The sequence below is a fragment of the Triturus cristatus genome, chromosome 6, assembly GCF_964204655.1.
Source record: "Triturus cristatus chromosome 6, aTriCri1.1, whole genome shotgun sequence".
Classification (NCBI taxonomy): domain Eukaryota; kingdom Metazoa; phylum Chordata; class Amphibia; order Caudata; family Salamandridae; genus Triturus; species Triturus cristatus.
The window spans coordinates 1,307,465,016-1,307,489,287 of NC_140589.1; positions in this window are offsets into that span (position 1 = coordinate 1,307,465,016).

A 24,272-nucleotide genomic window follows, 5' to 3' on the forward strand; every position below is an offset into this window, starting at 1 on the left:
ACAGTTCAGAGATTCTGGCTCTGATAATATGCTGTGTGAGTGGCACATTTCTTTCTCAACTAACTACTTTTAAAAGGTGAGTTATGAATTTGAGAGGGGATGTATGTGGTGTATTTGGATATAAATAATAGAAAGGTGATTCTTCTTTTAAAGTTGTGTTTTACATTTTATGTTAAGGAAGATATTTAACTGCCTTGAACATGTCAGATATTATGGAGTATGTCTTCACCATAAGTTAAGGTGTACTGGTATCACCCAGGAATACTGTTTTGTGCCTAGAATCACACCATGAGTCTGTGTGCACACAGGAATTCTTCTCAGAGATTTAATCCGTGTTGCTCTTGCTCTGTTAGCCTTGCACTTGCAGGAAAGGGGCAGCTTGTTTTTTTGAACTGTGATGGTTATCATTCAACAGAAATCACTTTCTCACAAATGAGAGGCAAATGCTAACAAATTTGAAATTAGCATGGTACATTTTCCTTCCACTTTTAAAGTTGTGTTTTACATTTTATGTTAAGGAAGATATTTAACTGCCTTGAACATGTCAGATATTATGGAGTATGTCTTCACCATAAGTTAAGGTGTACTGGTATCACCCAGGAATACTGTTTTGTGCCTAGAATCACACCATGAGTCTGTGTGCACACAGGAATTCTTCTCAGAGATTTAATCCGTGTTGCTCTTGCTCTGTTAGCCTTGCACTTGCAGGAAAGGGGCAGCTTGTTTTCTTGAACTGTGATGGTTAGCATTCAACAGAAATCACTTTCTCACAAATGAGAGGCAAATGCTAACACATTTGAAATTAGCATGGTACATTTTCCTTCCACTTTTAAAGTTGTGTTTTACATTTTATGTTAAGGACGACATTTAACTGCTTTGAATATGTCAGATATTATGGAGTATGTCTTCACCGTAAGTTAAGGTGTACTGGTATCACCCAAGGAATACTGTTTTGTGCCTAGAATCACACCATGAGTCTGTGTGCACACAGGAATTCTTCTCAGAGATTTAATCCGTGTTGCTCTTGCTCTGTTAGACTTGCACTCGCAGGAAAGGGGCAGCTTGTTTTCTTAAACTGTGATGGTTAGCATTCAGCAGAAATCACTTTCTCACAAATGAGAGGCAAATGCTAACACATTTGAAATTAGCATGGTACATTTTCCTTCCACTCCCGCAATGGGTGAGGTAGTTTTTACATGTTCAAAACTCCAATTAACCTTTACCACACATGTACTCTTACATATATCTCTGCAGTCTTCATGCAGTTGTGCAAGCGTCCATGCAATCTGTGTTGCACCTGACAATACACGGTCTCCAGAAGCACGCTGTTAGCACACAGACAGGTGCTTCTCCTGCACTCTCATGCTTACTATTCAGCTCTGTGTGGTATTTCAGACAGCAGTGTGTAATGCTAACACATTCAACGTCTCCAAGGCTTATTTCCTTTGCTCTACTCTAATCACTCACCCTGTAACACATGCGCATGGTCTCAAGTAGCTGTTAGGACATGTGCTCTTTTTTTCCTCTCTAAAATATAAGGAAAATGTGTCAGGCTGCCATAGTAATTATCACTTACTATTCCACAGTAGTAAATGTGCTTTGAAATTGCCAAACCAAAATCGTTTTGTGCCTAGAATCACAGCATGAGTCTGTGTGCACACAGGAATTGATGTTAGAGAATTAATACGTGTTGGTATTGTTCTGTCAGACTTGCAGTTGTAGGAAAGGGACAGATCATATGATAGGATTTGAAAAGCTCAAACAAGAAATCGTAATGTATTAAAATTACATAAAGAAATTTTTTTTAGTTTCTTTCAGGTATTGCTGAACAACAGTGAAATTAATTAAAGATGCCTATAAAGTCAAGAAAGAGAAAAGAACAGCAACAACATCTATATTTGAAGAAAACTGGGCAAAAAAAAAATAGTTGAAGAACCTCATGTTGGAAAAAAGAAAAAGTCTTCTGGTAAGCAGACTAAGGATTTTTTTAAAAAAATATCTTCAAACAAAGAAAAAATGTTAAAATTATATCCACTGCAAATAGTGTTTCAAGGACAAAACAACAACAGAGTCGACAGAAAATACTAAAAGCCAATGTAGAATCAGAAGTAAGAAAGAGTGACTTAACACGAAAAATAGATTTTAAAAACATTTGTCGAAAAATGTTTCAGAGAAGAGTGATGTTAAATTTGCTAAAGGATGTGAAAAAATATAAGAAGAAAACCAAATTTTATAAAAAAAAGAAATATATTGAAACAATTGTTGCTAAGGCTTTGGAAATAAAACGAAAACTATTCATTTTAATTTTGAACAGGATGCGTAGATTAGAAAAATTAGTCAAAGCACTGAAGTCACAAAACAAAAGGAAAAGAGTAGTGAAAAAAAATAACTTTTGTAAGGTGTTCTTAGGAGAATGGAAGCATAGTTCAAGTACTGAACCATTTTTTAATGAAGAGAGTTATCTTCAAAGTAATAGTTTGTTGCATGCAGTTGACACCAATGGTTGAGCTTATGAAGTTAAAGATGGTTGTGTAATGGAAAAGGAGAAAATGGTTCCAAGAAATGAGGAAGAAGTGTTAGCTGATGAGGTTATGGGGAGGCATCCTAAAGCCCCAGTGTACACTTGGAATTGTAGTAGTATTTGCACTGTGCGACAGGAATCTATTGATAAATTACGTGACTTTCTAAGAGAATATAGTAAAAAGAGTGTTAAACAGAAGATTAAGGTGCTTCAAAGACTAGACCCATGAAGAGTGAGAGAGAATACTGGTTTGCAAGGACATTCTCTTGCTTGTCTATCTAGGAAAGTTTGCCAAAGTGTTTTTCACCATTTTAGGATGCTGGCTGTTCATCATACTGAAATGAGAAAGTTTGTGAGAAGAGGAGAGCTTGGAAGCTCGTTGTTTTCCCCAGCTGTTTCCTACAGGAAAAGGTGGACGATATGATGAACGTCCAGTACAAATTTCTGCTTCTGAGTATCGGACTACAAGATTATATGCAGAAGATCCAAGATTTCATCAAAGTATTCCTTATTTGTTCCGTCTTTTATTTGAAAGTGACTTGTCTGCACTATCGTATGCAGTAAATCACATTTTAAAAACTGGAGTACATCTACATAATGTGTCTGCAAAGGATTTTATGAACAAAGTGCCACAGCGAGATGATCATTTAGAATCTCAATTGATACATTTGATGGCTTGTCAGCGAGGAACTAATGAATATTGGTACCGACGCCATGGAGAATTGAAATGTATGTTACGGAATTTAGGAACTCCTACATGGTTCCTTACCCTAAGCTGTGCTGAGTACGCTTGGGATGATTTACTGGATTTTCTTCGAGAGGCAAATTAAAATATTGAAAACATCGAATACAAGACAGCAGGAGAATTGTGCTCATTGGATCCGGTTAATGTTTGCAGATATTTCAATCATAGATTTGAGGCTATGATGTCCTTCATCTGCAATAAAAAAAATCCACCTCTTGGAGAAGTTGTGGATTTCTTTTGGAGAAAAGAGTACCAAGCAATCTGAACATGTCAGATATTATGGAGTATGTCTTCACCATAAGTTAAGGTGTACTGGTATCACCCAGGAATACTGTTTTGTGCCTATAATCACACTATGAGTCTGTGTGCACACAGGAATTCTTCTCAGAGATTTAATCCATGTTGCTCTTGCTCTGTTAGACTTGCACTCGCAGGAAAGGGGCAGCTTGTTTTTTTGAACTGTGATGGTTAGCATTCAGCAGAAATCACTTTCTCACAAATGAGAGGCAAATGCTAACAAATTTGAAATTAGCATGGTACATTTTCCTTCCACTTTTAAAGTTGTGTTTTACATTTTATGTTAACGACGACATTTAACTGCCTTGAATATGTCAGATATTATGGAGTATGTCTTCACCATAAGTTAAGGTGTACTGGTATCACCCAGGAATACTGTTTTGTGCCTAGAATCACACCATGAGTCTGTGTGCACACAGGAATTCTTCTCAGAGATTTAATTCGTGTTGCTCTTGCTCTGTTAGACTTGCACTCGCAGGAAAGGGGCAGCTTGTTTTCTTGAACTGTGATGGTTAGCATTCAGCAGAAATCACTTTCTCACAAATGAGAGGCAAATGCTAACACATTTGAAATTAGCATGGTACATTTTCCTTCCACTCCCGCAATGGGTGAGGTAGTTTTTACATGTTCAAAACTCCAATTAACCTTTACCACACATGTACTCTTACATACATCTCTGCAGTCTTCATGCAGTTGTGCAAGCGTCCATGCAGATCTGTGTTGCACCTGACAATACACGGTCTCCAGAAGCACGCTGTTAGCACACAGACAGGTTCTTCTCCTGCACTCTCATGCTTACTATTCAGCTCTGTGTGGTATTTCAGACAGCAGTGTGTAATGCTAACACATTCAACGTCTCCAAGGCTTATTTCCTTTGCTCTACTCTAATCACTCACCCTGTAACACATGCTCATGGTCACTCTCAAGTAGCTGTTAGGACATGTGCTCTTTTTTTCCTCTCTAAAATATAAGGAAAATGTGTCAGGCTGCCATAGTAATTATCACTTACTCTTCCACAGTAGTAAATGTGCTTTGAAATTGCCAAACCAAAATCGTTTTGTGCCTAGAATCACAGCATGAGTCTGTGTGCACACAGGAATTGATGTTAGAGATTTAATACGTGTTGGTATTGTTCTGTCAGACTTGCAGTTGTAGGAAAGGGACAGATCATATGATAGGATTTGAAAAGCTCAAACAAGAAATCGTAATGTATTAAAATTACATAAAGGTATTTCTTTTTAGTTTCTTTCAGGTATTGCTGAACAACAGTGAAATTAATTAAAGATGCCTATAAAGTCAAGAAAGATAAAAGAACAGCAACAACATCTATATTTGAAGAAAACTGGACAAAAAAAAAATAGTTGAAGAACCTCATATTGGAAAAAAGAAAAAGTCTTCTGGTAAGCAGACTAAGGATTGTTTTTTAAATATCTTCAAACAAAGAAAAAATGTTAAAAATATATCCACTGCAAATAGTGTTTCAAGTACAAAACAACAACAGAGTCGACAGAAAATTCTAAAAGCCAATGTAGAATCAGAAGTAAGAAAGAGTGACTTAACACGAAAAATAGATTTTAAAAACATTCGTCGAAAAATGTTTCAGAGAAGAGTGAAGTTAAATTTGCTAAAGGATGTGAAAAAATATAAGAAGAAAACCAAATTTTATAAAAAAAAAGAAATATATTGAAACAATTGTTGCTAAGGCTTTGGAAATAAAACGAAAACTATTCATTTTAATTTTGAACAGGATGCGTAGATTAGAAAAATTAGTCAAAGCAATGAAGTCACAAAGCAAAAGGAAAAGAGTAGTGACAAAAATAACTTTTGTAAAGTGTTCTTAGGAGAATGGAAGCATAGTTCAAGTACTGAACCATTTTTTAATGAAGAGAGTTATCTTCAAAGTAATAGTTTGTTGCATGCAGTTGACACCAATGGTTGAGCTTTTAAAGTTAAAGATGGTTGTGTAATGGAAAAGGAGAAAATGGTTCCAAGAAATGAGGAAGAAGTGTTAGCTGATGAGGTTATGGGGAGGCGTCCTAAAGCCCCAGTGTACACTTGGAATTGTAGTAGTATTTGCACTGTGCGACAGGAATCTATTGATAAATTACGTGACTTTCTAAGAGAATATAGTAAAAAAAGTGTTAAACAGAAGATTAAGGTGCTTCAAAGACTAGACCCATGCAGAGTGAGAGAGAATACTGGTTTGCAAGGACATTCTCTTGCTTGTCTATCTAGGAAAGTTTGCCAAAGTGTTTTTCACCATTTTAGGATGCTGGCTGTTCATCATACTGAAATGAGAAAGTTTGTGAGAACATTGTATTTTGCTAAAAGTCCAGCACTTAAGTTAAATGAGTTGAATAGAGCTCTGTTCCGTGGATCTGTATCAGATGTAGTGAAGGTTACTTATGATATTCAGTTTTGTTACTTTGGTCCAGAGCAAGAAAGTGCAGGAAATGACACAGTTATTGAGGAAAATGTGGAAGAGAATGTAGAACTCACTGTTAGTAAAAAATTTGAAGATGAAATGACAAAATTTACTATCATCTCTAATGAAAGACCCAATATTACTTGTATTTGTTGCCGGAGAAGCCATTATAAAATTCAAACTAGGAATGTTGATCTCTATAAAAAAAGTGAAAATAAAGATAATTATAAGTGGAAGGATTTTGCAACATATATATTTCTGGAAAATAGTATTGATTTGGGTGAAGATCAGCGTATTTGTAAATACTGTTATAACAAGTTAGAAGAAAATAGAATGCCAGCTAGAGCTGTACATAATAATTTAGAATTAGTTGATATTCCTGCAGAACTTTCTGATTTAAATACGTATGAGTCTATACTCATTCAATGTGTCCATCCGTTTCAGACCATAGTGCGTATGGAGCCCAAAACAGGTAAATTACCTCCTTCGGATTTACAAAGAGGTTTAAAAGGAAGAGTTGTCTATTTGCCATTGGATTTGAAAAAAAATATGGAAACAATTGATGCAGATAGATTGGAAACTGAACCATTAGTTATTCTGGTTAATGGAGTACCAACAAAGAATAAGAAAATTTGGCAGGAGCTGGTAGATGTATGAAAAGTACAAAGAGCAAATTTATATTTGAAAAGAATTAATAAATGGTATGAAACAATTTATATGGATGAAGATGAAGAAGAAATACTAGAAGACACAGGAATACCAACTGGGCAAATTGAAAAAGTGGATAAGTCAAAAGAAGAAGAAATTTATGAACATTTCAGCATACATCCTCTTCATTCTAAAGAAGTTATGGGAAACACTATTGATCTGTTTCAGATGAAAAAAGCACAAGGAACTCCCGTGAGTGTATGGGAGGAGAGCTTGGAAGCTCGTTGTTTTCCCCAGCTGTTTCCTACAGGAAAAGGTGGACGATATGATGAACGTCCAGTACAAATTCCTGCTTCTGAGTATCGGACTACAAGATTATATGCAGAAGATCCAAGATTTCGTCAAAGTATTCCTTATTTGTTCCATTTTTTATATGAAAGTGACTTGTCTGCACTATTGTATGCAGTAAATCACATTTTAAAAACTGGAGTACATCTACATAATGTGTCTGCAAAGGATTTTATGAACAAAGTGCAACAGCGAGATGATCATTTGGAATCTCAATTGATAAATTTGATAGCTTGTCAGCGAGGAACTAATGAATATTGGTACCGACGCCATGGAGAATTGAAATGTATGTTACGGAATTTAGGAACTCCTACATGGTTCCTTACCCTAAGCTGTGCTGAGTACGCTTGGGATGATTTACTGGATTTTCTTCGAGAGGCAAATTCAAATATTGAAAACATTCAATACAAAACAGCAGGAGAATTGTGCTCATTGGATCCGGTTAATGTTTGCAGATATTTCAATCATAGATTTGAGGCTATGATGTCCTTCATCTGCAATAAAAAAAATCCACCTCTTGGAGAAGTTGTGGATTTCTTTTGGAGAAAAGAGTACCAAGCAAGAGGTGCTCCTCATATTCATATGCTGTTGTGGATCAAGGATGCCCCAAAATTTGGAACAGATTCTGATAATGCAGTTTTATCTTTCATTGAAGAATATGCAACATGTGCTATACCTAAAAGCACAGAAGAAAAAACTTAAAAGAGCAAGTTTTACGTTTCCAAAGTCATCGTGTGGAAAATACTGTCGACGAAAGTACAAGAGTAAAGATAAATTCTACACAAAATGTCGATTTGGATTTCCACGACCAGTTCTTTCAAAAGGAAGAGTAAACAGTTTTATGTCAGCTGTGCGACATACTATTACAAGAAAATCGCCTAAGAATACCTACAACCTAAGAAGAAAAGAAGAGTCTAAATATATAAATGACTACAACCCAGTCATTTTATCCATGTGGAATGCTAACATGGATATACAGTATGTAGCTGACAATTCTATTGCTGTTGCTCGGTATGTCACATCTTACATCACTAAATCTGAGAAAACGGAATTGAAAGAAATGTGGGAAGAGATTTCTCACGAGAAGACTGTCAGTAAAAAGCTATACTGTTTCAGTTTAAAGATGTTATCGCATCGAGAAATTGGATCCTACGAATGCTCAGATAGGCTATCATCTGCAAGTCTGTACTCCAAATCCAGAAGAATAATTTGGGTAAGTTTAGGCCTTGCAGGAATGAGAAATCGGGTACTTAAATCTGTTCGAGAAATTGAATATTTAGCAGAGTACGAACCTGAAAGTACAGACATTTTAAGAACAAACATGTTGGACATATATTACCCACAAAGAAGTCATCATCTTGAGAACATGTGTCTCTATGAAGTGCTGCAGAACTACATTTATAAACGGAATACCACAGAAGACATCAACAATGGAAAATATAAAGTCACTGGTGAGGAAGGATGTTTGGTAAAACAAACAAAAGGAAGTTTGATTAATCACCAGAAGCTGAGTTGCGACACTACTGACAAAAAGGAATTTTACTACTTGGCACTTTTACAGCTGTTTAAACCATGGCGTTCAGAGGACGAACTACTTGGAGATTTTCAAAGCTATGAAGATTCCTTTAATGCTTGCAAAGATAGCATAGAATGCAGTACTTTCTCAACTTATGTTCAAATGTTAAATGAAGAAATTGAACAAGAAGCAACAATTGCAGCTGAAGTAGCTAGAGACAGTTCTCAAGACAGTCAAAGTTCTGGGACGTTCAGTCAAGATCCTCTAGGACAACCAATCGTAGAAAATGAAGCTGCAATAGCCATGACTGAAGTCGAAACAGCTATGAATCAAACTCAGGAAGATTTAATAAACTTACCAAGTTTGGAACAGCAATTGAATGATGAACAAAAACAAATTTATGAGGAAGTCACAAAACAAATTGATCATGGATTACTACATGAAAATAAAGTGTGCTCATGCACATCGTTTGAACCAATCAGAATGTATGTGAGTGGACAAGCCGGAACTGGAAAAAGTTTCTTGATTAAAGTAATTAGAAGTTACCTACAGCAAAAAACAGATTCAACTTTGTCTTGTGTTGTTACTGCTCCAACTGGGTTAGCAGCATATAACATAAAAGGAATTACCCTCCATCGTTTGCTAATGTTACCAGTAGAGCACGAGAACAAAATACAATACCACAAGCTAACAGGAGAAGCATGTTTTGAAGTTGCAAGAGTATTGAAAAAAATGAAAGTTCTCATCATTGATGAGGTAAGCATGGTATCAAACTTAATGCTTGCCTTTGTGCATTTAAGAATGCAGCAAATTCTAAAGACAAACTATGACGTGCTATTTGGAGGAAAACATGTTATAGTTTTTGGGGATCTTCTGCAGCTCACTCCAGTTAAAGGACAACCAGTATTTCAAACCCTTACACATGAAGACACGAAAAAGTCATTAGGAAGTATAGGTAATGTGAATATTTGGACATACTTTGAGTATAAAGAACTCATTACCAATATGCGGCAAGCCAATGATGAGGATTATGCAAGTATTTTCAAAGATATCAGAATTGGACTACTCACAGAACATGGCAGAAAAGCTTTACAGAGTCGATTGCTATGTAATGTGTTTCCAACAGAACAAATAGTTCCAGAGAAAATATACAAGAACATTGCTGAAAAAAATACTGTAATCTGCTTAATGCCAACACTACATGAATGCTCTATATTCAATCAAGAACTTTTGAAATTGGAAAATGAAGAGATTGTCAAACTGGAAGCTGTGGATAAAATACAACATGAAGGAATAACTATTATATTGACAAACAAATTGACAAGTAAATTGGATTCTCTTGAGAAAAACATCTCGAAAACAGCTGGTTTAGAAAAGAATCTTTATGTATGTATGAACTGTCGAGTAATTTTAAGACGTAATTTGGATGTAGAGAAAGGTTTAGTGAACGGAGCTATGGGTAAAGTTGTGGGTTTTGTTAATTACCAGAAAAAAGTTGGAATTTAATTTTTAAAAATAAAATTTGATCAGATTGAAGAGGTTAAAAACATTTGTCGTTGTTCATTCGTTTCTTGCTTGTGAAAGACTTATATGTACGTAGGAAGCAGTTTCCGTTTTCTCTAGCATATGCTGTAACTATTCACAAATCTCAAGGATTAACTGTAGATAGTGCATTTGTAAACATTGGATCTACTGTGTTTAAAGAAGGTATGGCATATGTTGCTTTGTCACGCGTGAAAAAAATATCTGGTTTATTCATGATCGACTTTGATGACTCAAAAGTTAGTGCTGATGCAAACTGTGTAAAGGAGTATAATAGATTAAGAAGAAGCTATGCTCCTCATTTAGGTCAGTATCCTGTGTTTGAAAAACGTGTTGTTTGTCGGAAAAGGAGATTTGGAAAAGAGAGTGATGTGACTGCAAGCAAAAAGAAAAAGGACAGTGTTGAAGAGGTTGTTGGTTGTCATTTTGAAAATAGCTCTGGTGTCAACTGCTACGCAAAGGTAGTGCTGAATGTTGTATTTTATCTTCAAATTTTGCAAGAGCAGATAATACTAAATCATGAAAAAAGATTCTGTTCTCTGCTGAGTCTCCTTTATGAGAAGCTGAGTAATGATAAAACTAAAATAGAAAGTGCTTCTGATGTTAGAAATCTTTTAGATGAATGTTCTGGATGTACACAGTTTACACAAGATGTCCAGCAAGATGCACAGGAATTTTTAATGTATATGCTTATGGGACTGGAAGATGAAGGGGTAGAAATAGAAAATATATTAGGAAAACTGTATGAACACATGCAGCAGTAATGTTGATTCTGAAAGGTTCATATATTTAACATTACCAGACAGTAAATCAGTGACTTTTAGTAAATTAGTCAAAGATGCTAATCACAACATGGAATGTTCTCAATGTAAATCAGACATGTTATCAACGTTATTTTCAAATAAATATGGACAGTATGTAATTTTAATGATGCAACGTTGTAGAGCAGATGGAACTAAATTGGAAACATTACTAAAGAAGTTTGTAGGAAATCAATTATCAATATCAGGTAAAACTTTTGTTGCAGTTGCAATAATTTTTCATGATGGACCTTCTATAACTTCTGGTCATTACACAGTTTATCGTAAATGTGAAAAAGGATGGACACTGTGTAATGATTCTCAATTGATTTTCAAGCAACGTTCGCCTTATGATTTACCAAATTGTTACTCAATTTTTCTAAAACCAAAATTTTAGATACAAATTCCAGCATCTGTAGAAACCATTATTTCAATTTTATAGGATTAACATTGGAAATTTCACTTACAAAGGATTTTAAAATTACCATTTGGCCTCATGGAAAGGTAAAGGTAACAATTGTGGACTTGTTTGACAGATATTATTTTGGTGTACGTGCTTAAGCAGCAAGATTTACAGATGCTATTTATTGCAAATAGTTATTGTTCTTAGAAGGTATTTTTAATATATTTGTGACATTTCTATCAAGGTCTGTTTTAGTGAGAAGAGATTCAGGGCTTCTTTTAAACAATCTTTCAGATTGTTTTTTTTTTTGCCCGCTGTTAAATGATGAAAAAAATTGATATCACTATTTTCAGTGAAATTCAATACATTCTGAAAACATCAAAAAAGGGCAAAAAATTGCTTTGTTAAATATGAAAAAACATGTACTGTTTAAGAAAATGTATTGTTGAATATTAATACTTTTTTTCTTTTTTTCAGATCTTGAAAGAAAATTTAGGAAATGTAATCCATTTTACTTGCAATTAAAAAAAACCTTTTATTTTTAATTAAGTTATTTTGTTGGTCAGGTAAGTTTTAAATATCTGTATTTCTCACATCTTTCCTTTCATGTTCCCTTTTCTTCACCTCTCCTCACTCTGCTTTTCTCATTCCTAGTCTTTGTCAGGGAGTCCCTGAAGGATCACAAATGGTGAAAAAAACGATTACGCGCACAGTAAAAAAAGAATTGAAAAATAGATTTTAAAAACAAGTTTTTGTGTTTAAATTTTAGGTGGCTCTAAAAAGAGCCCTTGTGTTAATATAGGGACAGAGGAACAGAAAAACTAAAAAATGAAAAAAACTATGGCCGGGTGCATGAGTTCTGCTCTAACTTCCTCTCAATGAGATCAATACAGCCTCCGAAAAGCAGGGCGTATATCCTGAGGTAAAGAAGTAGGTGAAGGCGGCACCGCAGAAGAAGTGCTCGACTGAGCTGCCAATGATGTGCTCGGCTGAGCTGCTGCGGATGTGCTCGGCTGAGCTGCTGGAGAGTTTTCACTAGCAGCTCGAGCAAAAGCCACAGGATGTAATCCTTCAACGTGCCTTAACATTGTGTGAATACTAAAAGAGTATTTCTTATTAGCATTTCCACGTGATAAGGTCCACTGACAAATAATGCAGGTGACTTTGGGAGCATTTACCTTCTTCTGCCCTTCAGGAAAAGTGAAAAACTGCCATATGAAAGAGTCTTTCTGCTTCCTCTGCCTCTGTGGCACAAGAGTCTCCTGATCACTACTAGAAGATGGCTGCTGCTCTGCCATTGTATCTCAAAAACAGATCAGCTCCTTCTCCCAGAAAATCAGAAGTAATAATGAGGGGAGTGGGTGTGGTATTGGAAGAATCTGGAAGTGAAAGTACTATGAACCAATGAAAAGTTTTCTTTATTAATCACATGACTTGCCTGGGTGTGGTGTTGGAAGAATCTGGAAGTGAAAGTACTATGAACCAATGAAAAGTGTTCTTTCTTAATTACCGTGCGTGCTCCGTGTGTGCACGGTGCATGCGCGGAGCACGGGTGCATGCGCGAACGTACCACGTGCGCATGCGCGAACTTATCACGCGTAGCATGCTCGCATGGGCGAACTTAGCGCGTGTAGCACGCGTGCATGCGCGAACGTACCGTGCATGCGCAAACTTAGCATGTGTAGTACACGCGCATGCGCAAACGTAGTGCGTGGAGCACGCACGACGTACGCATGCACACACGAAGAACGTACGCATGCGTACATAGTGCGCGCACTGAACATGTACGAAACACGTGCGCATGCGCGAACGTAGCGGGTGGAGTACGCATGACGTACGCATGCGTACGTGGAGAACGTACGCATGCGCACACAAAGAACGTACGCATGTGTACGTAGTGCACGCACCGAGCGCATACGAAGCACGCGCGCATGCGCGAACGTACCGCGCAGAGTACGCACGACGTATGCATGCGTACGTTGAGAATGTACGTACGCGCACAGCACCGAGTGCGTACGATGACGTAGCAATCACCGTGCACGCACCGAGCGCGCACGGTAAAAACCCTTTAAAAAAAAAAAGAAAGAATTAAAGTGTTTATAAGTTAATAGAAGATATTAACTATGCTGTTCAACTTTATCAAAAAAAAAAAAAAAAGAAGAAGAGCCATTCCAAATTAAAGGATAGAGGTAATCTATAACTATATACATAGGTAACTTTTTATAAAAGAAATTTATAAAAAATATAATAAAAAATACATAAATTAGCATTAAAAAAACCTTTGAAATTCACTGAAAAAACCATAGGTTTCACAAACGTTATAGTTAGGAATTAGCATTTTAAAAACCTTGCAAATTCACTGAAAAAACCATAGGTTTCACACACGTTATAGTTAGCTGGAAATTTCACTCGTACAAAGCCATTGAAATTCCACCGTTATAGTTAGTGCAGCTATCTATAACTCGCGCGCCCGCAATCCACTGCTGATGATGTCACATATTACATCACTCATGACATGGTTATGTTATGTTATGTTATGAATTTGTTGAAGCGCGACAGCTGCCCCAGCAACGGGGCGTCCCGGCGCTGAGAAACCATAACATTACCTACTGAGAAGGGCGGAGAGGGCAAAGGCTTAAGGTGGAGGGAACAGATGAGTTTTAATTGCCTTGCGGAAGGCAGATAAATTATCAAGACAACGAATATTGAGGGGAAGAGAGTTCCAGAGTTTGGCTCCCAGAACTCTGAAGGAACGCCCCCCGATACGGCAGAATTTCGTACGGGGGACCACTACCAGATGTTGCCCTAGGGAACGTAGATTGCGCTGGGGGATGTAGGGTCGTAGCAGTGGACGGAGAAGTACAGGGCCTTCAGTTTTAAGGATTTTGAAGGCAGTAATAAGAGCCTTAAATTGGATCCTGGCTTCCATTGGGAGCCAGTGGAGCTTGTGTAAGGTGGCTCTCGCCGAGCACCTTCTCGGAAGGCCGACTATAGCCCTGGCTGCAGAGTTCTGAATTCGTTGAAGCCGAGTAGTCTCTGCTTTATTAGTGCCTAGTAATAGGACACTAGCATAGTCCAGCCGGGAAAGAATAATAGATTGGACTATCAGCTGGCGCGTTTTGGGATCGAAGAAGCCAAGAATGGGGTTAAGGCTTCTCAGCAGGCCCACACACGTAGCTGCCACTTTTTTGGTATGGGTTTGATAGCACAATGATGAGTCCAGCCAAACTCCCAGGTTTTTAACCAAAGTTTTGGAGGGAGGGATGGGGCCCAGCGAGGAAGGCCACCAATGGTTGCTCCAGCGGCTGGCGTTCTTACCAAGGACCAAGACCTCGGTTTTCCCTGCATTCAGTTGAAGGCAGTTTCCCGTCATCCATTGGGCGACTGCGGCCAGTCCATCCCTGAATCTCGCGGCAGAGGTAGAGGGGGCGTCAGTAAGGGTAATCACCAGCTGAGTGTCGTCAGCGTACGACACCAACGTGAGGTCCCATTCTCTAGCCACAGCCGCGAGGGGTTGAACATACAAGTTAAAAAGGGATGGACTGAGTGCCGAACCTTGCGGGACGCCTTGGTCAATTGAGTGAGACCGGGAGGTGAACAGGGGTGCAGAGACACGGAAGGATCTGCCCGTCAAGAACGAGCGAAACCATTCGAGGGCCAAGCCACTAATCCCTATATCTTCCAGGCGCTTCAGCAGGATGTCGTGGGAGACAGTGTCAAAGGCTGCACTGAGATCAAGCAGTATCAGTGCAGCACTTTGACCGGCATCCAGTATCGACCGAAGATGTTCGGTGGTAGACAAAAGGGCAGACTCCGTACTGTGCCCTGGCCGGAACCCATTCTGAGAAGGGTCCAAGATGTTGTTGCGGGCCATATGATCTGATAGAACGACGTTAGCATGGGCTTCTGCTAATTTAGAGACCCAGGGAAGCAAAGAGATGGGCCTATAGTTCTCCGGCTTATTGGGGTCCAAGGTCAGCTTTTTGATAATGGGGGTGACCCATGCTTGTTTCCAGCAAGTAGGAACAGTTGCCGATGCAAAGGAGAGGTTGAGAAGAGTAGCCAGGGAAGGAAGAAAAAAATCTAGTGCCTCTAGAAATTGGGCCGGCCTCATGGGGTCTGAGGGGGCACCGGATTTAACCTTTCTACAAAGTATGAGAAGCTCCCCGTGGGAGATTTCCGGTAGGCATAAAAGTCTGGTACCTTTAAAGGGAGAGTTAGAGGCGCTAATGTAATCAAGGGAGTTCTGTGAAAAGGTACTATAAATTTTCCTTACCTTTTCAATAAAGAAGGTGGCGAGGTCCTCACACTGCTGTGTAGAGGAGACACACGAGGCAGGATTGCCACGATATTGCAACTTTTGAACTAGTTTAAAAATGGTTTTTGTGGGATTGGGGCTGGAAGCAATTTCTTTGGCATAGAAGGCTGCGCTGGCCACGCGTATAGCTTTATGGTAAAGTTTTAACTTGGACAGGTAAAAGGCTTTGTTCTTGTCCTTATAATCCTTCCTCCAGTTGCGTTCTGCTACTTTACATTCCTTTCTTAAGAGTTTCAAACTGTCGGTATACCAGGGATTGGAGGGGGTGCTACGTCCTCTGGTCCATTTAGCTGGTATGAGGGTATCAAGACCTTTAATGATCCAGTCCTGGAAAGAAGCGTACGACGTATTAATGTCTTTAGTGGTTACAAAGTTGAGTTCTCTTAGGATAGTGTGAAGTTCCTTGCTTTGGAGTTTATGCCAGGGCCGTTTAAAACAGGAGGAAGGCAAATCCTTATTGGGCTGGACATCTGCAGGTATCACAAATTTAATAAGGAAATGGTCGGTCCAACCCATGGGTTTGGGTGGATCGGCTTTAGCCTCCAAGATATTGGTAAAGACTGGGTCCAGAAGGTGACCAGCAGAATGTGTTGTGGAGTGGATAAGAGGGATCAGCTGTAAGGCTGCAAGGTCTGCCAAAAGGTTGCTAATGATAGGTTCGGAGGGAGAGTCGAAGTGGAGATTAAAGTCTCCTAAGATAGTAAAATTAGCGGAGGTCACAACCAAGGTGTGGGCAACCTCTAAGAGCTCCTCCGTGAACTTAAGTATAGGCCCCGGGGGTCGGTAAATGAAAAGGCCAGAAAGGGAAAAGTGCGGGCTTGTGGTGATTTTGAAGCGAGCGCACTCACAGCCCGCGATGTCTTCCTTCGTAAAAGAGCAGGAGAATAGCGTTCTGTGAATAACAGCTATACCCCCTCCCCTTGAGTCTCTATTGATGGATATCATGGAGAATCCATCCGGCATCGTAAGATTAGGAATGCTGGTGAGCTCATCCTTCAGCCAGGTTTCGCACAAGAATAGTATATCTGGGTTCTCATCAGTCAATAGAGTATTGACCTCAGAATGGTGCTTTACCAGGGATCTAACATTAAGCTGAAGAATCGTGAGCGGGCTGTGTTTTAATGTATTGGCTTTGTGTCCGGGTAGACACGGTCTAGGTGTAACAAATGTACAGGATTTACATTGCAGGGCGGTCTGTCCAGTGCAGCCCAATAGCGTATCACAGCGTTTGCCTGGATTTAGTGCAAGGAGATAATCTCTATCATATTGATGTGCCAATCGAGTAGATTGGACAGGGGGACTGGCGAGAGGCGATGTCTTGGCGATGACGGGCGCAGACGGGCTTCCCTTAGGCGCGCCTTCGGCGCGCAGGCGGCGCGCCCGCTGCGCCCGTCCGCTGCGCGTCCGGTGAAAACACATGCTTATCAGGAAGTGAAAGGAGGGCGGGTGGCGCGGCCTCCAAGTGGGCGTGGCCTCGTCGCCGACCGTCAATGGCGGCAAGATCTTTCAATATCTGCGATACCGCAGCAGCGTTAGCTCCGCTGCGCGGTTGAATCAAGAATGAGGTCCTGAATAGTGCCAGGGATTAAGGTAGGTGCAACAATTAAAAACACAGTAATGGTGACACACAGTGATTTTAGAAAAGCACACACAGACTCCCGGCTTCCGCCTCAGGAGGAAATGTAGGTCAAAGTACAAGGCGCTCTCCTACAGCGTTATATACCAGTGGGCGGGGGGCGCGGCCTCCAAGTGGGCGTGGCCTCGTCGCCGACCGTCAATGGCAGCAAGATCTTTCAATATCTGCGATACCGCAGCAGCGTTAGCTCCGCTGCGCGGTTGAATCAAGAATGAGGTCCTGAATAGTGCCAGGGATTAAGGTAGGTGCAACAATTAAAAACACAGTAATGGTGACACACAGTGATTTTAGAAAAGCACACACAGACTCCCGGCTTCCGCCTCAGGAGGAAATGTAGGTCAAAGTACAAGGCGCTCTCCTACAGCGTTATATACCAGTGGGCGGGGGGCGCGGCCTCCAAGTGGGCGTGGCCTCGTCGCCGACCGTCAATGGCGGCAAGATCTTTCAATATCTGCGATACCGCAGCAGCGTTAGCTCCGCTGCGCGGTTGAATCAAGAATGAGGTCCTGAATAGTGCCAGGGATTAAGGTAGGTGCAACAATTAAAAACACAGTAATGGTGACACACAGTGATTTTAGAAAAGCACACACAGACTCCCGGCTTCCGCCTCAGGAGGAAATGTAGGTCAAAGTACAAGGCGCTCTCCTACAGCGTTATATACCAGTGGGCGGGGGGCGCGGCCTCCAAGTGGGCGTGGCCTCGTCGCCGACCGTCAATGGCGGCAAGATCTTTCAATATCTGCGATACCGCAGCAGCGTTAGCTCCGCTGCGCGGTTGAATCAAGAATGAGGTCCTGAATAGTGCCAGGGATTAAGGTAGGTGCAACAATTAAAAACACAGTAATGGTGACACACAGTGATTTTAAAAAAAGCACACACAGACTCCCGGCTTCCGCCTCAGGAGGAAATGTAGGTCAAAGAGACATCACTGATAACATCACTGATGATGTCATCCATGTGACAAATTAGTGCATCTTCTCACACCCTAATATAACCTTTGATACACCGACTCAAATTTTCTGTCGGCCATTTTGACAACCATAGATACTCCAATACCAATAACTACTCACCCACTCATTGACTTTTAGGTCTACATACATGTCCACTCACTCACCTCTACGGTCACTCATACTTACAGTCACTTTGCATTTATACACATATATAGACACTCGCACACCGCCAAACATCCATTGAGGTACTGACACATCTAGTCAGTCATGCAAAAAAATAATCACAGTAAAATGTACTCACCTTTACAGTTACAAACACTCAAGTTCACTTAGAAATTAAAATACTAACAAATTCTTTGTCTTCAGGCAGAAAAAACAAACAGCACATGACACAGATATCCTTGCACTATGGCACATACAGCCACTCCCAAAATCACACACTCTCACATATAGATAGTTATATACTCTTACACACATATACACTGCGTTTCACATATGTAGTTACTGACACATGTACAACTGAGATATACATTCAATCACTAACACACCCATACATACACTCACCCAACCATACAGTGCATCACAGATGCACTCTTAAAACCATGCACCCAATGAATCACCCAATCACACATCTAGTCACAGAGTTACACACACCCTACCCACACAAACACTCAGGCACCCATACAGATACTCAGACAACCAATCAATTAGCCATATAGACAATCATATAGCTATTCACAAAGCCATGCAACCATTTATACACCAACACACAGACACATACAGACATTCACACAGTTAAGTCACTAGTCTGCAGTAAGATACATTTAATGACTCACTTATACAGTCAGTTACGCACTTAGAAAATCATCCATTCACATACTTGTACACACACTCATTCTTCAACAGCCCTTTTCCTATATATATTAAACATATTAAAAATGTACAGAAACACCTACTCACTGGATGACGTCATCAGTGATGTCATTTGAGATGTCATCAGTGATGTCATCAGTGATGTCACTGACCATGTCATGAGTGATGTAATATGTGATGTCATCAGCAGTGGATTGCGGGCGCGCGAGTTATAGTTAGCTGAACTAACTATAACGGTGGAATTTCAATGGTTTTGTACGAGTGAAATTTCCAGCTAACTATAACGTGTGTGAAACCTATGGTTTTTTCAGTGAATTACCTACTGGCGGTCGCCAGTAGGTAGTTATAGTTAGGACCCTGTTTCCATAGGAAAACCGCAACATTCTATTTGGAATAACTTTGGCGCCGGTCGACGAATCCTCGCGAAATTTTCAAAACTAATGGGGCGCTACGCTCCGCTCCTACCCTGAAAGTCTCGGGCGGATTCGTCAAGTGGGGGCTGAGAAAAAAGGGGGGTCCCAAAACGCGTTTTTCCCATGCATTTTTCCATAGGACCTTTAGACACAGCTACAGCCCGAACGGCTGAACAGAGTTACTTGAAATTTGGCAGAGAGGTAGTCTACAGGTCAAGGAAGTGCCTTTTGTAGGTCTGGTGTAAATCTGTTCAGTAGTTCCTGAGAAAATAGCCTTTAAATCAATATATATATCTGTGGCAGCTTACGGTGCGCTTACGGTGCGCTTACCGTAAGCTTACCGTACGCGTACGGTGACGTGCACGAGCGCGATTCTGATTGGCTGTTAGATCTTAGTAAACATTCGAATCGGTCGAAACCAGGAAGCGGCGGCCGCCATTTTCTCTCTCGCACTCTGAGGGGGGAGGAAAAACAAAGGTGGAAAATATGTAAAGGAGCATGTTAGACAGCTCCTAACCACCTAGCATTGATTAAGGTGCTCCACAAGACCCCCCAAGGCAAAAAAATAAATTTTATTTTTTTTCGAAAAAACGGCGATTACGCTTACGGTAAAAATTAATTATAAAAAAAAAAAATATATCTACAATCTATCCTCCCCGTGTGCAAAAGGTGGCCGTATGCCACCTTTTGTGCATGGCATATATGTAAATGGAACAATTAATAGATTAAGTTTCTCAACGAAGCGCCTAATATGTCCTCCGTGTGCGGACGATGTGCGAAGCGCATCGTGCGTACATGGCCCATCCAGCGTAACGTGGGCACGAGGTGCGCGTAGCGCACCGCGTGCCCACCGTGCATGCACGGCACTAACTGCGTAAAGTGGGCGCGCGGTGCGCGAAGCGCACCGTGCGCACACGGAACGAACTGCGTTAAGTGAGCGCGCACGCCACGAACGGCGTAAAGTAACTTAGCATTTAAAAAACCGTACAAATTCACTGAAAAAACCATAGGTTTCACACACGTTATAGTTAGGAATTAGCATTTAAAAAACCTTGCAAATTCAGTGAAAAAACCATAGGTTTCACAGACGTTATAGTTAGCTGGACATTTTACTCGTAAAAAACCATTGAAATTACCCCGTTATAGTTAGTGCAGGCAACTATAACTCACGCGACCGCAAACCTCTGCTGATGACATATGTGTCTTTATGAAAAAAAAATATTTGTAATATATGTATAGCTAACATTTAATGGAAGAAGACATGGGCAAATAAGTGTCTAAATACAGTATTAGCATCAGCAGAGGATTGCGGTCGCGTGAGTTATAGTTGCCTGCACTAACTATAACGGGGGAATTTCAATGGTTTTTTACGAGTACAATGTCCAGCTAACTATAACGTGTGTGAAACCTATGGTTTTTTCACTGAATATATATATATATACAACCACTACTGTATGTTGTACATTTTCCACAGTTTTCCAGTTTTTGTAAATTTTTTTTACATTTCTAACATTGATTTATATGCATGTTTAGAACATCATTTTAAACATATGTTTTTCAGTATGTATTTACTAACTGTATATTTTATGTACTACTATTTAATTTATACTTTACAATTTTGCAACATATTTTTAACCACATGCTGTACATATTTAATAATTTATTTTATACATTTATTCAACATTTTTATATTATTTTCTATTTATTTTTGTAGGGTCTTTTTTGAGTTTCATTTAGTGGTCATTTTTTCTTTTTTACTGCACCCTCTATTTTGTAATTTATTTGTGTTATTTTAGTCTATTTTCCTAGAACCAGGTGGCGGTGAGTTGGTGCTGTTCCTCAGAACAGGTAAATCATTTTGTAGGGATTTGTTTAAGGGGTTTGAAGGTAGGGGGGCTTAGCTGGTGGTCAACAAGTTAGGTTTAGTGTTGTGTGTGGATTTTTAGTATATTTATGTGTTTTAATAGTAGTTTTTTGATAAGTTTGTAGATTAGGATTTTCGTACTTGATTTTAGCAATATATTATGTTTTGTTAAATTGTGTTATGTTAATTATATTTTGATGGTTAAGTGTTATGTATTTGTATTTTGGGGAGTATAATGTGCTTTGGAGGTGAGTTTTTACTAATTTATTTTACAGGTATTTGACTACGAGCATGACTTATGGGCATTGGGAGTTTTTTTTTGTTTTTTTCAAGGAACTCAATTTTGGTTTACAATAAACCCATGCTTTTTTACTTTGATTTCCTTATTTTGGGGGTTTCCTGAAGCATTTCTTTAAAAAAATAAAAATAAGTTTTGTGCTTTTTTTACGTGCTCTACATACATGCATTTTTTGGGGGGCTTTTTTGACAATATTTTTCCCATTTTTGGTAAGTTACTATTTTTATTATGTGGATACAGTGGAAGATCTAGAGCTGCTGAACAGTAAGTTTTATTTATTTCATTTCTCTTTGGTGTGATATGTGATATTTCATTGTTTGTGTAAATATGGAATTGTTATTTGGAATTGTGTGGTTTACGTGTTGTAAATAATTTATGTGATGGATTGAGTTTGTTTTTAGCTTCTTGGTTGCTGACAGTTACATGTTTTATTTAAATAATTTATATAATATTTTATTATATCAGTCTAAATTAATATTGGTATTTTTTTATACTGATATAACAAAATATATTATTTATTAAACAAAATTCTTTGTTATCTTGGTTTCGATTTTGCTGTAAGTTTTTTTAGGACTTTGGTAGGTTGATATTTATTTCATGATATGCTTTGCCTATTATTTCGAAGTAATCTACTCCTTTGTTATTTATGAAGAGTTAGACTTTGATTCACAACTTGTAGCTGAACATCCTTTTGGTTTGCTTGCTAAGTTTAGGGGCAATTTGGCTAACAGATTGCTCCATTCTTAGTTGTTGGCGGTTTTGCTTTGTTTGTAATGCTTCTATACATTCATAGAGTGTAGGTTAGGTTGTCTAGTGTGGATTAGAAAGCATTGTGCCATCCCTCCACTGTGTTGTTTGTTTGTTTTGGCCTCCTGCTCTCATAGACATTTCACCATGGCATTGGAATTTGGGTTGGCATCTGTGTCTCTCCAGAAAGATGCAGTCTGTCAACACGTGTTCTAGAAATAATCCATTAGGGGATTCATGTGTCTTTATTTTGTTGGTTGAAAGGGCTTTCTATTAGTAAATTGTAGTGTTTGGCTACCTCTGTGACAGGGACATAGTCTAGTGCTATCTTTTTTTAATTTCAAATGCAAATTGGCTGTTTGTAGCATATTCTACCCTTAGAGCATCATTACGATGCCTGTGTGCTTGCCACCGACAGACAACCCTTCTGGCCAACCTCATTATGATGCGGGCGGTCAGACCCCTGACTGTCGGGACGGACCGCCGCCTCTGAAAGGATCTACTGATCCCGACGAGGCGGCAGTCGGAATCGTGATCCTGAACTAAGGCGATGCCTGTGCAAGCACAGCTGTTAGGATTACAATGTCGCATTCCAAAAGCCTTTGCATGGCAGTCTTACCACCACGTAAAGGCTGCCAGAAAGGGACTTTGGGACCCCAAGCAGGGCCCCCTTTCCGTGGGCCACTAATGAATGGCCTGGGGGACATATGCAGTGCCCCCCACATATCCATGTTCTGTGTGTGAGGCACCATATGGTGCCCGGCACACGGTGCATTGATGTGCACAAACTGCCTTTTTACTACTGTGGCTTGTGCTGCAGCCCTTTTCCTGGGCCACAGCTCAAGCCACAGTAGAAAGAGGCAGTTTTGGACCACCTACATGGCAGTCTTATTTTAATATGGAGGGTGAAACCACCAACTCCTTGCTGGGTGGTCTCATCCCGACTGGGATGGCGGTCAGTCATCTGACCGACCTCCATCTTAATTAGGATCTTAGGGCAGATTGTTGGAGTTGTCTCCATATGCTTTTATTGAAATTATAATAACAGCCTTGTATGGCTGTTTGGGGGTATAAAAATTACATTGTTTGAATCATGGCTTGCTCAAAGTCTATGATTATTTTTCAGGGATAGTAGTTATTAGTTGTATGTTTAATGTGGTTCAAGAGGTCATAGTTAATGCTGCTTTGTTTATTTGGTAGTAGGGCATATATAAAAGGGACATTTGTTTTTTATATTCATCATCAATGGTGCATATCTCTGTGAATGGTTTGGGACACATTTTGAAGGTCTCATCTAGCATCCACATTTGACATTGGTTAAGTTTTAGTAAATTATACACTGCAGAGAATATTAGGATTCTTTTCTCTTTATTTAGGTTATCATGTAAAAGGAGAAGTTCTTCATTATGTGCCATAGTTAGATGTTCAGGTGTTTGTATGTCTTAGCAGATTTTAGGGGCAGGAGGAGTAACACTCATGGCTTTTTTAGTTGGTGCAATCAAAAGCTTTAACATGGGTAAAGGTAGATGCTGGTCTGTAATGTGTTCAGGGACTTTAGGCACTATGGGGCATATTATCAAGCAAGGCGTTAAGATTATCGCCGCTTTAGCTGCAGAAAACTGCCACTAAAGCGGCGATAATGGGCTTGATAATATGCCGCAGAGAATTCCCATAGAAGCCCATGTTGACACCAGAACATGGGCTTCTATGGGAATTCTCAAGGGCATAGTATCAAGCCCATTATCGCCGCCTTAGTGGCAGATTTCTGCCGCTAAAGCGGCGATAATCTTAACGCCGTTTCTTGATAATATGCCCCTAGGTCTTTAAGGATTTTGGTTGTGGGTTCCTGGGAACTAGTGCTTGCTTCTCTTAAATCCTGCAATACCTTCCTTACTTCAATTTCTGTCAAATTTTGGGGGTGGTTGTGCT